Genomic DNA, 15,360 nt, shown 5'->3' with positions numbered 1-15,360 from the left:
TCCCAGCCCCGGAGGCTGGCGGGCCGAGATCCAGGCGCGGGCAGGGCTGCTTTCTCCCGAGGACACTCTCCCTGGTGTGCAGACGCCGTCTCCTCCCCCTGCGTCCTCATTTCCCCTCCGTGTGTGTGTGTGTGTGTGTGTGTGTGTGTGTGTGCGTGCGTGTATGTGTGTGCCCTAAGCTCCCCCTTCCTGTGAGAACCCCAGTCGGACTGGATTAGGGCCTCCGATATGTCGTCATGTTACTTTAACCACCTCCGTAAAGGCCCTGCCCCAAGCTCTGCCTCATTCTGAGGTCCTGGGCATTAGGGCCCAAGCGTTCTGGGGGGGCATGGGACAGCAGACAGCACCCGGCCCGCGCCAGAGCGCCCATGCAGGCCGCCACTGTCCCCTCGCATGGAGCGGAGGACTCCAAGGTGGAGGTAGGCACCCAGGCATCCTGTTCACACGGTCGAGCTCCCACAAGACTGGGGAAGAGAGTTACCGTAGTGGAAACCGGCCACAGCCGCTCCATCCCACTGAGCCGCGCTCACACTGCCCCTCGGGCCGAGGGCATCTGTGGGCCTGTGAGCATTTGGGACCCAGACGGTGGGAGGGTGATTTGGGAGCAGGGGAACATGCTTAATTTGATGTCTAGGGGTATGTCTTGTGGTGTTAATTGCCTCCAAGTACGGCTAGCTTACCGCTGACCGTTGCAGGCTAGGAACGGCCTCCTGGAAGGTCCCCCTGCCCTCTACCCAGCCAGCCCCTGGTGTCGTGACAGGGAGGTAGGATCGCTTCCTGCAGCACCGGCGGCGGGTGGCAGTGGGGACGCGCCGTCTGAAGGGCTCAGGGGCTCCCAGTCACTACGCTTCTAAACTGCAGGCCCTTCCTACTGACGCCCGCTCCAGAGAGGTGTTCTCGTGTCACAGCAATGCTAAAAATGCAGTGCCTTCAGTTATAAATGTGGCACACCGTTTCCCCACTGCGATGAGAATCGTGCAGAGCAACGTATCAGAACTTATTTCTCGGAGCAGAAAGCAGGGCGGTGCTGCCAACGGCCATCTCTCCGTGAAACCACAGTTTATCCCCTGGCACGCAGCTCCCCAAGTTAGAAATTCTGAAGAATCTCAGCCTCGGACAGTGTTGTTCCAGAGAAAACACGCAGGCTGCCACCAAGTCAGTGACGGTCCTCCAGTATTTCACAAGTGTGTGGATTCATAAACACGTGCTGTTTTTATGATATTGTCACATACATGGTGCTTGTCAGCTTCTAGAAACACATTGCCTATTGTGACTAATTTTCTAAGTACATTTTCTCAGTAAGTTGTGTTTATAGCTCTGTGTCCTGCTTCTGCCCTGATCCTCCCCCTCCCGTCCTCTCTGCCCACACAGGAGATGTTTCACAGCTGTGACTCAGTCAGCTGATTTCCGCTCAGGTCACCATCTCGGGGTTCGTGGGATCAAGTCCTGTACCTGGCTGTGTGCTGATGTACAGAGCCTGCTTGGGATTCCCTCTCTCCCTCTCCCTCTCTCCCTCTGTCTCTCTCTCTCTGCCCTTCCCCCTACACCATCTCTCTCTCTCTCTCTCTCTCTCTCTCTCTCTCTCAAAATAAATAAACATTAAAAAAAAAAGTGTCCCTTTAAACCTGTGTTCAGGAAGCCAGACTTTTAAATGGCAAATGGATCCCTTGGTCTCAGCCGGTTTGCACTGGTTAGAGAGGAACAGACTTTTGTTTTCTCCATTTGTTGCTCAGGATGGCAAGAGGGGGGTAAGTAGCGGAAATCGCTCACAGTTAATAAGGCATCTGGGTTTGGTCTGGGGGTGGGGTCGACGGGACAAGTGAAAAAGTCATACCTTACGGAGAATTGCACATCTGGGAGCTGAGGGCCTGGGCAGAGAAGAATGCTGGGAAGTCCCCAGTGCTCCCAGTCAGCAGGATGCAGCCGATGCTGGAATGACGGGGCCCACGCAGCGCTATCAGAGACCTAGATCTTCCAGAGACATTCTTGTCTATGCCACGTGCAGGCTAACACTCGCAAAGCAGGCATGGCTCTTGGGCTGGCAGAGCCCGGAGTCATTTTAAGCGTAATTGGCTTGGAAATAGGGCTGGGAAGGCGTCACGGCCGGACGATGGGAATCCGCAGTTAGCAACGTGCATATCCGTGTCTCTGAGCTCCTGCCCGGGAGCGATGCTCCGTCCCCCTCCGAGCGCCCCTGTCTGCCTCGTCTTGCTCCTGAGCTCAGCCCAAATCCACCTGCCTCAGTGTCTTTTCTTTGGCTGGAAATCACCTGCCTTAATCTCCAAAATAGAATCACATTTGCTAAAAAATGAATAAAGAAGAAATAGGTAAGGAAAAGTTAAGGTCACCCTGTGGGTTCCCAATAGCAGAGATTTCCAACACAGGTGCGTCATCACCAACTTTTCTTGTCATTGTTATTTACATTTTTCTAGAAGAAAGAACCAGTTTGAAAACTTTCTGGAAAAATCCTCCTACACCAGAATTGTGTGTTCCAAAGGAGCTTAAAAGTTTTTTTAATGTCCTTGTTTCAAAATGATTAGAGAACAAAGTAAAATAAACAACAGCAGACAAATCTCTTCATGTTATCCAACTCATTATATCCCAATACATGTTAAAAATAGTGCAAAATGTTACTGTTGCTTCTGTCCTTTCTTTCAAAATGTTATGTATGAGACTCTTAAATACAGAGAACAAACTGAGGGTTGATGGGGGTGGGGAGAGGGGGAAATGGGTGATGGGCATTGAGGAGGGCACTTGTTGGGATGAGCACTGGGTGTGGTATGTAAGCGATGAGTCACGGGAATCTACCCCCCAAACCAACAGCACACTGCATACATTGTACGTTAGCCAGCTAGACAATAAATTATATTAAAAATTTTTTAATGTTATGTATGGTCTAAAGTAGCCAACAAGAGCTATGTGCAGGAATCAGACTGCCCCCGGAGCCCTGTGCTGGGGGCTGTGGAAGGCAGGCGGCAAACGTGGTTGCAGCCGTCCCCTGCCAGGTCATGTCTGCATGCACAGGCTGCCACAGTGCCTTAGCATGTGCGGGTGGGGCTCCAGCCAGCCTCCCGTGCCCAATCCCTGTGAACTGGGAAGGACCCACGTGCAGGCCGTGTGGGGGATGAATATGTTAATCCCTGCAATCTGAGCAGTGCCTGACCCACAGTCACCAGCGCTAGCCACTCTGAGTGTCTTTGCTCACTTTAGTCCTGTGACAGCCAGCTGAAAGGCACCCAGGGGTCAGCTCCTGGAGGGCACGCCACTCGGGCAGCAGTTTTAACGTTCTGCTTCATACTTTTTTGGATAGTTTGTTTGATGCAAATGTCATCGGGGCGCCTGGGTGGCTCAGTCGGTTGAGCGTCTGACTTCGGCTCAGCTCATGATCTCACAGTCTGTGAGTCCGAGCCCCGCGTTGGGCTCTGTGCTGACAGCTCGGAGCCTGGAGCCTGTTTCGGATTCTGTGTCTCGTTCTCTCTCCCTGCCCCTCCCCTGCTCACACACACACCCACGCTCTCTCTCTTTCTCTCTCTCAAAAATAAACATTTAAAAAAAAGAAAATGTCATCTGGGACAGAGAAAAGATGAAGCTAAATGGGTCCTGTTTCCTTCTTTCTAGAAGAAGATAAATGGGGCGAGCAAGGGGCTTCTGCGGGCGAGGGGAGGGGCGGCCGCGCTGGTCGTTTAGACTTCCTCGGTGGGCAGTGAGTAAGCAGTGCAGGCATGTCCACAGGACACACTCAGGTCCGTGCAACAGTGACACGCGGGCAGCCCCCACGTCAGCCCCCGTGGGCCATGCATCCCGGCATTCGGGCCCTCGTGTGGGACCCTCCGCCCTCAGTATGGGCTGGACTCAGTGGCCGGCTTCCACCGGGCAGAATATGGCAAAGAGGATGGAACTGCACTTCCAAGATCAGGTTACTGTGGCTCCCACCCGGGCTGCCTCTCGGAGCCCCCCCTCACCCACGCGGAGGGAAGCCAGCTGCCCTGTGGGCGTGTACGGAGGAATGGGAGCGGGCTGGGGAGTGAGCACTTGCCCAGAGGAGCCTTCAGATGATGTAGCTCCCTCCAACGCCTACGGCAGCTTTTCAGAGACACCCCGCTAAGCCTGGTCCAGGCTACTGACCCACGGGTGTTATTCGAAACCACTAAGTTTTGGGCTAATTTGTTATGCGGCATACACAGCTAGTACGGGTAACTATTCTGGTTAGTATGTACATGAGGGAAAGACTGGATGGAGGAAAACCAAAAAAATGTCGGCCACCATAATGGAGCAAAGGAAGAGGCGGGTCTGACCTAGGGCAGTGTCAGTGATGGAGGAGAGAGGTGGACAGAGAACACCGAGGTCGGGAACACTGCAAAGGCAGACTTGGGGTGAGCACAGCAGATGTATGTGGTGCGCCCAACATGCCTGTGAGAATCAAGCTCAAGGTCTGACTCTAAGCTATTAAGGGGCCAATGCAAGAAGAAAACACATACAGAATTCATAAAGTTTGCAACATAGAAACAAACAATGCTCCGCCTCCTTATTCCAACACCAGAGAGAAATTTTTTCCCAATTCAAGAGAAGGTACTGTGCCACATGGAAAGCGTGTCCGCAAGTGAAGTCGGCTCCCGTGGCAGCCTATGGCATGAATCCCACATAAAATGCAGTGAAGGCTCCCTCGTCCCTACTAGTGTGGGGCAATCGGGGCACATGGCTGACTGATGCAGGCACAGGTTGTCGGGAGCCTAGGAGGAGAGCTGGGCCACATGACCCTTCTCCACTTAGCTTTTGTCGAAGGTCCAGTAGCACAAAGTTCAAGGTCATGCTCTCTAGCAGCAGCTGGAGAGAACCACCTGCCTGTGAACATTTAAGTGGCAGCCTGGGCAAAGAGAATGGTCACTAACTGTCACACTGGGGAGGTGGGGGGGGAGTTCAAAGGGAAAGAACATTCTAGAAACAGTGAACAAGTCATTTTGGACCACCTTAGCTCCCAATGTTCTGTAACATAGAGATGAGCTTAAGGTTGGCCTGGAATCTTCGAGGCAAGTGTAACAAAAGCCAAGAAGGCAGCTGCCACTGTCAGATACCCACGTCTGTGCCAGCAGGGCCTGGGCCCAGTCCTGTCCCTGGACCTGCTAGGGCAGTCTGGGCAGGACCTGAACAGAAAGGCTTACCTTCAGTAGAGCACTATTCCCACTGTCACTTGGGAAAGCCTCATGCTGGGAATTCCAGAGAGGGACAGACAAGAGGGGCGGAAAGAGGCTAAGACTTGCTGGGGAGAAAGCAGTGCTAGGAGGTGATCTGACATTCACGCCCCGCTCTAACGGTCTGTTGTTGCACCCCGCACTGCTGATGCCTCACTGGGAATGGGGAGGAAGCACTGGGTATGTCTGAAGATGCTGGAATGTGGCTGCTGGGACTTGCCAAGATAACAGAGAGCAGGGGGACACTGCGATGAGCTGGGACCAGGGCACCCTGCACAGCATTGCCCCCCCCCCCCAGGGACCAGGGCACCCTGCACAGCTCCGCCCCTCCCCCCAGGGACCTGGGCGCCCTGCACAGCTCCGCCCCTCCCCTCCAGGAATGTGTGGATGCACAAAGGTTGAGGATTCGGCAGAAGCACAGAGCTGCACAGGTGAAGGAGCCAGGGCTTGAGAGACCCATCTTCTGATGAGCACAAAATGCAGAGACATGAGCCTGAGCCAAGTTCTAATTTGGGACATTTGCAGATGTTAAACACTTGGTGCGGTGAACTGAATTGGGTCCTCTCAAAAGTCATATGTTGAAGCCCTACTCCCCAGTGTGATGGCCTTTGGGGTGGGAGTGGGGGCCTTTGGGAAGTAATTGGGTTTAGTTGAGATCAGGATGGTGGGGCCTTCATGATGGGGTTAGTGTCCTTATAAGAAGAGACACAAGAGTGCTTGACTCTCTCTCCTCCATGTGAGGACACAGAGGGAAGAGGGCTGTCCACAAGCCAGCAGGAGGGTTCTCACCAGAACCTAACCACGTCACCACCCTGATTCTGGATGTCCAGGCTCCCAAACTGCAAGAAAATGTCTGTTGTCTACACTGCCCAGCCCGTGGTGTTTTGTTACGGCCACTGAACAGACCGGGCCTGTCGGCAAACCAAATGGAACTTTGGTAAATTTGCATGCAGAGCGATCGGAATTCTGTGTCTGCCTCTGAGCAGGGTCCTCACAGATTCCCTAGGCCTTGTTAGGACCCTGAGACACTGCACTATGCCAGGACTCCACCCGGCCTCAAATCGGCTCAATCCATAACTGAATGGATGTGACCTTCCCCCTCTATCAGCGTGCCAGAAAAGAGCGACAGTGAATCCTCCCTGGAGGGGGATGTTACCATCTGGAGGACCACATGCAGCAGAAATAAAACTTGAGACGCATATATACTTTTAAATTTCCTGGCAGCCATATTTAAAAAGTAAAAAGAAACTGTTGAAATTAATGTTAATAATGTACTTTTCTTAGCCAACACCTTCAAAATATCATTTCAAGATATAATCAATATAAAAATTATTTAACTATTTAACATTTTTTTGCACCAAACCTTTGAAATCCAGTATTTTACACAAAACTAACCACATTTCAAGGACTCATTAGGCACCTAGTGACTACCTTATTGGACAGCGTAGACAGGGCTTCTATAGTTTCTTATACACAGTGTCTAGCATGCAATGAAAAGTTTCCATATATACCAAAAGATGAGCCAAGAGAAAAAATATATATATAATGGATCCAGATATGAAAGTGATCATGCACAGATTTCAAAATAACTGTGATTCATATGCTCAAGAAATCAAACGACAAAATGGGGATTTAGCAAATAACTCAAATTGGTAAGAAATAAATCAAATGGAAATTCTAGGACTGAAGGACGCAATGACCAAAATTGCGAGCTTAAAAGATGGGTTTACCGCTAGACTGGTTACAGTTCTAGAAAAAATCAGGAAGCTGAAAGAAAGGTCAATAGAAATATCTGGAATGAAATATATAGGATTTAAAGAGCATGAAGGACAAAAAACCATTAAGGGGACAAGAGTGATGAGGGAATGGTCTGACATCACATCACTGAAGTGTTAGTGAGGAGGAAGAGATTAGGAGAGAAGCAGGATCTGAAGGGAATTTCTCAAAACTCACAAAACCCATAGACACGAGAGGTTCTGTGAGCCCCAAACAGGTTACATACAAGGAAAACCCTACCTAGGAACATCAAGGTAATCTGCAGAAAACCAACAACGAAGAGAAAGATCTTTGGAGCCGCCAAAAAAAATGGAATGACACGTTCGCTTCAAATGGGGCAGCAGTGAGACACAGCCAATTTCTCAGCAGAAACAATGAAAACGGAAGACAGTGGGTGCCTCTTCATGGTGGTGACAGGAAACACCTGTGCAGGGCAAGCAGGTAGGGGAGGGGGGTCCGAGGCTGTGTGCTGCATTTCTACAAATGAAAAATGAACTCCTGTCTGTCTCTTGATGACCATTCAGCTTTGTTGAGAGTTTTTACTATTTGATTTTCACCTCTTTGGCTCTTAACTGCTGATTAATCTTTCACTTTCTTTACGCAACCAAGCCACAGCATTATAAGAAGCCTAATTCCAGGGAAATAAGTTAATTTACGATTGATGAAATTATGAATCTCGTCTTTGAAAACTAGATTTCATTAGTGGGACTTTCCCAGCATCAAAGGCTTACAAACCAATGAGGTCATTGCCAAGTCTCGCCACACATGTTAGTAACTAAGTAGAGTGGTACATAGTTTCTAAACAACGAAATATTTCACTGACATGGCCAGTGAGGTCGTTGAGAGACCCAGGCTTCCAGGAAGGCTGAGTAGGAATCCGGACTACACCTCCTATTCACCGTGGGATCTTAGACAACTAACATAATATCTCCAAACCCTGGTTTCACACATGACAAAATATCCATATCCTAGGAGTTTGTGAGAGAGATGAGATCATCCACGTAACAGCCTTCGTGCAGTGGACATTTTGGTTTCTTGTGACAGGCGTGGAATCCACGTTTCCAATCACTTGGCAATACTAACAAAAAAGGCGAGTTCTTTGGGCAAGTGAGAACCCCCACTAGTCACTGATGGCACCGGGGACATGGCGAGCCCACCCTCAGCAGGGAAGTGGATCTGTGTGTCCCCGACGGCAAGAAGTTGTTTCTAAAAGAAGGAAAGCAGTCACTCTGTAGAGCATTCTCACCCTCTGCAGGGCGCTGGGCTCTCTGACACTAGTGACAGCCAGAAGCGCGCAGCCATTTTGTGGGGCGTCTGTGTGTGTCTGTCGGGGGCCTGCCTGCTCCTGCCCCCTGACGGGTGCTGTACCGTGACATGACAGCGAGGCTTTAGCTTCTGGGTTTCGGTTTCTGACCATCAGAGTCTTCCTTCCATCCCCTGCTTCTGTCCACGAAGCTCCATTTCTAGCCCACAGCCAAGAGCAATGGTCAGAGCTGACAGATGAAGGCCAGAGATGGTGAATTCTTAAACAATCCCTTGGGCAGTTACGGTTGACCCTTGAACCTAACGGGTTTGACATGCACGGGTCCATTTGTACACAGGTTATTTAAAAAAAAATGTTTAATGTTTACTTATTCTTGAGAGAGAGAGAGAGAGAGACAGAGCGTGAGCAGGGGAGGGGCAGAGAGAGAGGGAGACAGAATTTGAAGCAGGCTCCAGGCTCTGAGCTGTCAGCACAGAGCCCGACATGAGGCTCGAACGCACGAACCGTGAGATCATGACCTGAGCTGAAGTCAGACGCTCAACCGACTGAGCCACCCAGGCACCCCTACACAGGTTATTTTCAATTAATACAGGACAGTACTGTAAGTCTCTCCCTTATGACTTTCCCTTTTTTTAATGTTTATTTACTTATTTTGAGAGAGAGGGGGAGAGAGAGAGAGAGAGAGAGAGAGAGAGAGAGAGGGAGGCATGGGCAGAGAGAGAATCCCAAGTAGGCTCCACGCTGTCAGCACAGAACCTGACTTGGGGCTCGATCCCACAAACCGTGAGATCATGACCTGAGCCAAGATCAAGAGTCGGACACTTAACCGACTGAGCCCCCACGTTCCTCTCTCTTACAATTTCCTCAACATTTTCTCTTCTCTAGCTTACTTTACTGTAAGAGTACAATAAATAACACATATTACATACAAAATATCTGTTAATTGACCATGTTATTAGCAAGGCTTCCAGCCAACGGTAGGCTATTAGTAGTTAAATTTGGGGGAATCAAAAGTCATATGCAGATTTTGACTGTGTGGGGGCTGGCACCCCTAACCCCTGCATTTTTCGAGCCTCAACTTTTGTCTAAGGTGGGGCAAACTCACTAGAGTTCATTTTAGTTTCATTAGAACAATTACAAACCCGAGAGAAACGTGGCATGATTTTTTTTAATAGTTTTTTTCAGGAAGTGATAGGCAACACACCCATTGACCGGATTCAATTTTGTAATTCTCGACTCTCTACACAGCATGTGATCCACACATAATACTGAGAGCCAAGACTTTATTTTCTTCAACTAGATGATGCATACTTATGCTCTCTACCTTTCCTTTTTCTCTTTTATTCAATGAACTATTTCAGTCTTTTGTGCGAGCGTCACCCACCATACAGAAAAACATACGTGCACAGATGTGGACATGCATTGCAGGTCTGCGCACAGAGCACAGACGTCAACCTCTGATGGGTTTACAAAATGAAAGCTCCTGAGAAAATCAATGGGCATGGAGAGCTGGAGGGGCGTTCCGCCCACCCCATGCCACCGTTCACAGCTCAGTCTCCACCACAAAGGCTTGTCTTCTGTCTTAAGGAATATGGCTGGGCACTAGATTTTGTTTGTGGGGGTGGGGGTGGGAAAAAGGTTCTGTTGCTAAAAAAAAACCCACCAAAAAACCCCCAAAGTTTTAAAGTAACAATCTCCTCCTTTGTAAAAATTCAGCAGAACAAGAACCCTAAAGTACAGGATTCCTCTTTGTCCACAGCTGACGTGGGGGTGCACTGTCGTGACAAGGCAGAGACGCCGAGCTGAGACCAGGAGGCGGCTGTGAGCTCGCCAGCAGGGCCTGGCTGAGCCCAGAGTCCCACATGGGCAAGAAACCCCAACGTAGAAGCAGAGTGTGATCCAGAGACAGATGTGGGGGAGCCTCTGGTCAAGAGCCCAGCCCCCCGTTTCTGCAAGTTAAAGGTGCCGTCTGCTGTTCCCTCCATGCACCAGGGATGTGCCCCCCACAAGTGCAAGAGCATTCACTTGGTGGTACTGTTTTTGTACTGTTCTTTCCCATAGCCTTTCCTCTCCTTTTCAGCGCAGTCTTTCTGATGGATTTGTAAAGCATCCTTTCTCTTATTCTTCTTTCAGAAATATTTCTGCGATTGCTTTGAAGGCTGCCAGATGATATTTGTGCTGCTCAGTTTTTATTCTGCTGCCCTCCTGAAGCACAAAGCAAATCAATCATTAAATTCCTCCCTGTCATTTTTTTTTTTTTTGAGAGACCACAGTTTCCAAACACTAAAAGAGACCTCCTGGGGATAATACAAAGGCTATAAGGAATGAGATGTGGTCTCTGACCTTGAGTAAATGGTGAGAGGGCTTAATACCTTACACAGTCAGGACTCAGCTCAGCATTTAAACCATCCCTTGAGTTCCCAAAGCCCCTGAGTAACATCTATGGAAACAGTACTTTCTACAACCCCTGTTTATTAGAACAAAGTTTTCACCTCTCCTCCAGCAGCTTTGAACCATTTCTTACAGCCTAGAACATGAGTGAAGTCTCAATTAAATGTTGTAGGAGAAGTAGAAGAATGGATGATAGGTGGATGGATGGATGCACGGATGGGTGGGTGGCTGGCTGGCTGGTTAGCTGGATGGATGGGTGGCTGTAGGGATAGATGAATGTATGGGTGGATGGGTAGGTGAATGGGTGGGTGGGTGGATGGATGGATGGGTGGCTGTAGGGATAGATGAATGTATGGGTGGATGGGTAGGTGAATGGGTGGGTGGGTGGATGGATGGATGGATGGATGGATGGATGGACTGATCTGTCAATCAATCAATCGATCAATAGATAGATGTACTACTTTATTTGACATTGGACATCCAAGTAAGGAGTCAGCCAAGCATAGTAGCCTAGTGTGGTTATGTCTATATGAAGCAGTAACTTAACCTTTCTGCATGTATCCCTTTGAATCTGTACTTTCGTATCCCTTGGGTAAATATCTAGTAGTGCAATTGCTAGGTCGTAGGGTAGTTCTATTTTTAACTTTTTGAGGAACCTCCATACTGTTTTCCAGAGTGGCTGCACCAGTTTGCATTCCCACCAACAGGGTAAAAGGGTTCCCCTTTTTCCACATCCTCACCAACATTTGTTGTTTCCTGAGTTGTTAATTTTAGCCATTCTGACAGGTGTGAGGTGATATCTCATCGTGGTTTTGAATTGTATTTCCCTGATGATGAGTGATGTTGAGCATCCTTTCATGTGTCTATTGGCCATCTGGATGTCTTCTTTGGAGAAGTGTGTATTCATGTCTTCTGCCTATTTGTTAACTAGACTATTTGTTTTCTGGGTGTTGAGTTTGGTACGTTCTTTATAGATACTGGATACTAACCCTTTATCTGGTTTGTTATTTGCAAATATCCTCAGGAGGGAGGAACTGCTGACTTGTACAGGTCCCTCCACCATGCTCTGCCAACGTCACCAGTGGGGCCCAAGCTCTCAACATGGAGGGCATGTTGGCTTTTGTCTTCCTTCACCGTCTGCAGCATGTGCCCCCATCGGCCACGTCCCTCTTGGAACACTCCTTTTCCCTGCTTCTATGGCATGGCACCTTCCTGTCCCCCGGTCATCAGTGCTTTCCAGGCTTCTGCTCTCAGTTCTCCTCTCTTACCCTCTGCAAACTCTCCTCAGGATGCTACCCCTGTTCTCCAGCTTGAATTACAGCACATATTCTGACGACTTCCGAGCCACGACTATCCCTGAGGAAGAGCACTCACGAGCTTCGGACCCGGGTGTCTGTGTCGTCCGAGGTGTCTGATGAGCACCCAGTCTCAACACACTCAGAAGAATCCACATCATTTCGTCCAAACTTAATTCTCTCCCCATGTCCTAATATCCGTGAAGCACACATTGTAACCCAGGTGAGAACACAGGGGCGCCCCCGTCTCTTCCCAGAAATCAATCACACCAGTCTCCAGTCCCCCGGTGGTGCCTCGATGCCACCCCTCAGCGCACGTCCACTTTGCCTGTCAACTTCTCTCCACCACCTCTCTTGTCCAGGCTCCTGGCATAACTGCTTTGATTTACTGAACGACTCTCAAGGGGTGATCCAGAACCCCTGGGGGACGCATCTCCAAGATGCGTTCAGCGTCCTGCAAGGTCACGGCCACGCACAGGTAAGAGCCATTCAAAGGGCAAGAGAGAGCAATGGATTTTAACATAATAGAATGCAAGTGTACGGATAAGGTTTCAGATTTCCCTTAGCAGCTAACCTTTAAGACACTACCACTTGGTGAGTTTTGGTGTTGTAGCAAAGAAAAATATGCATCATGATCTGAAAAGACTATTAAAATATCCATCCCCTTTCCAACTGCATCTCTGTGTAAATGAGATTTTCTCAGCAGCCATCAGCCAAAACACACAACAGACTGACGGTGGAGGCAGATGAAACTGTCTGCTCCTTCCAGCGGGCCAGACATGAAAGATACTTGCAAAAGGGCAAAACGATACCTTTTTTTTGGTTTTTGAAAATGTAGTTATGTTTCATTAAAATGTGCTATAGTCATATGCAATGAATCAATCATTGCTATTTTTAATACATCAAATAATCTTTTTAGATTTACGTTTTAATTTCTAATTGAACGAATATTTGGTAGATACAACTCACAAAAACAAAAAGTTTTTTTTTTTATTTTTTAGTGTGAGGGGGGACCTGAGACCAAAATGTTAGAGGACGTGAACAATTAATTTCCTCCTCTCCAAGCTAACCCTCCTCACTGGCCGGAGTGCAGGGGAGGCAGGGAGGCTGAGGTCTTGCCCAGGAAGCTCCTGAGTGTGCCCCCAGCTCGAGGCTAAGCCGACACATGGGGGTCCTCCCAATCATCCAGCCTGACGCCTCTTCCTTCTTCTCCCTCCCTTTCAAAGCTCCAGCCAGGCTGAGCACCTCACATGCTCTTGCCACATTTGCTCATTGTCTCTAAATATTCTCTCCCTTCCACCATCCCTTCTAATGAGTCTATTAGGACACTGTCAACTACACGCACAGAAAAACCAACTTCAGTTGGACAAAGAAGGGCATTTATTGGCTGGTGTTAGCCAAGGAGTTGAACGTGAGGGTTGGCTCTTGTTGAGGGCTGGGTGGCAGTTTGGCAGAGCCCCCTCTCATCCGTCTTCTGCAGAAGACGCTTGTCTCGAGGCCGGCTCCCTTCGTGGAAGCAAACCAGGGACACACGCATCGTGCCGGTGACTCAGAGTCCCTCTTCCCAAAGACCTGGTCTTGGAGAAGACCAGGGTTTCCCTCCAATAGAAGTGCCAGTGATGACCAACAACTTGGGCCCCCCAAGTCCTCAGCAGATGACCCCAAGGATTCCCACTGTGCAACACACTTGCCTGCCACTGACCCCCCCTCCCCGCCACGGTGAGCAGACGGAAACTGCCTGCAGAACCAGTTCTCTCCCAGTTGACCCCAGAAGCTGTGTGCCCTGTTTAGTGCTGTGCCCCCAATGCCTGATATAAGGGGGGCTTGGCGTACAGAAGGTGCTCAATAAATGTTTGCTGGTTGGAGAAAGAGCAGAAGACAAGGGGAAGGAGGCAAAGCAGGGTCCCAGCAGAGCCCAGGAGAAGAGAGAAGGCAGGGAGGTCTTGCTCCCAGCGTTCACCTGGTGTGTGTGTGATGACCCCACGAGCATGAAACGGCTCGCGCCTCGCCTGCAGGCTTTACAGAAGGCACAACTCAAAAGTCGAATTTGATTCTGAGATTTGTTTAGCTCTGGCCAAAATAATTTAAGGTTTTTTTTCTTTTTTATTTATTTTTGAGAGAGAGAGACACAGAGACAGAGTGTGAGCAGGGGAGGGTCAGAGAGAGAGGGAGACACAGAATCCGAAGCAGGCTCCAGGCTCCGAGCTGTCAGCACAGAGCCCGATGCAGGGCTTGAACTCACAAACCACTGAGATCATGACCTGAGCTGAAGTCGGATGCTTAGCTAACTGAGCCACCCAGGCGCCCCAAGAAGTTTTTTTTATTATAAAATTAACTGTCTAGTAGATTTTTAAAAATTATCTTTAAAAATTATTATCTGGAGAGTTTTGATAAACACAAGGTACATAATCCTGAATTTTACCTTTTGACCCTTTCTTCATCTCGTCTCCCAGTAACTACTTCAGATTTCGGTACCCTTCCTTCTGCATCACCTCTTTATGTGTCAGCTGGCTTGAGTAGCAGATGAGATCTGACTATGTGTTTCTGGGGAAAGAGCACACGTTTTTCTAACTACACGTCAAGTACCATGCCAACACTTTGGAAAGAATTCGACCTCCAGGTATAGCTCTAGGTACTATGAAGTTGGGATGATGAAACAAACACCATTTTTCTGAAATTTTTTCATTATTTGCATTTATGCCTGCAAGGCGTTTTTAATGTTTACTATTTGGATCCCGTTATTACTTTTCTGATCTATAAGGGGAGGTGGAATTAAAAGGCAGCTCTGGATTAATCAGGTCATGAGAAGTCTTCCAGATAAAAATCTCAGTTTCAAAAGATGAGATTAATAAAATCTTCTTAAAACAGACGCACGAGTGCTCCCGGGACTGGATGGCATGTGACCGTTCACCGCGCTGATCCCGAACCTGGCTAGACCTAGAGCCAGAACCTGCCACCAAGCCCCAGCTGTCCCGCAGCGAACCTCTCTCGCCAAAGAGGCCCCGCGAGCCTCGCGTGGAGCCGACGGACACAGCCGAGCTTGTCTGTGGGAAGCCAGGCCGGGAGGCACGTCGGATGATGGGGATTCTCAGGAAGCCCCATCCTGACAGGGCAACTCGGTTTCCGTCCAGTGGGAATTGGCAAAAGTGAGGCACAGAGCTGGCCAGGCCCCGGAGGACATCCTTGATCTTCTGTATTTCTGATGCTCTGGCGTCTGGGGCCCTGCTGACCCTGGATGGGCCACCTCTCCCAGGGCTGGGCGACTAGAGGCAGAAGGCTAGGACTTGCCCACCATCCAGAGCCCACGCCACCACCTCCTCCAGCCGTGCTCACCCGCTGGGGCACCATCACCTTCCCTGGTCACCCAGGGCCAGGGGCCAGACACCCGGGCCAGCCCCACGCCCCAGGAGCCTGCTAAAGTCGTCCAAACTTGCCAATCCTCCGC

General features: G+C 49.5%; 1 pseudogene; it reads left to right on the top strand.

Moving 5' to 3' along the window:
* Window positions 1-368: 368 nt before the first annotated feature.
* The window catches only part of LOC115499927, a 74,794-nt pseudogene continuing 59,802 nt past the window's right edge, over window positions 369-15,360 (top strand).

The sequence above is a fragment of the Lynx canadensis genome, chromosome D4, assembly GCF_007474595.2.
Source record: "Lynx canadensis isolate LIC74 chromosome D4, mLynCan4.pri.v2, whole genome shotgun sequence".
NCBI lineage: Eukaryota > Metazoa > Chordata > Mammalia > Carnivora > Felidae > Lynx > Lynx canadensis.
This window is presented reverse-complemented; position numbering and strand designations above follow the sequence as displayed.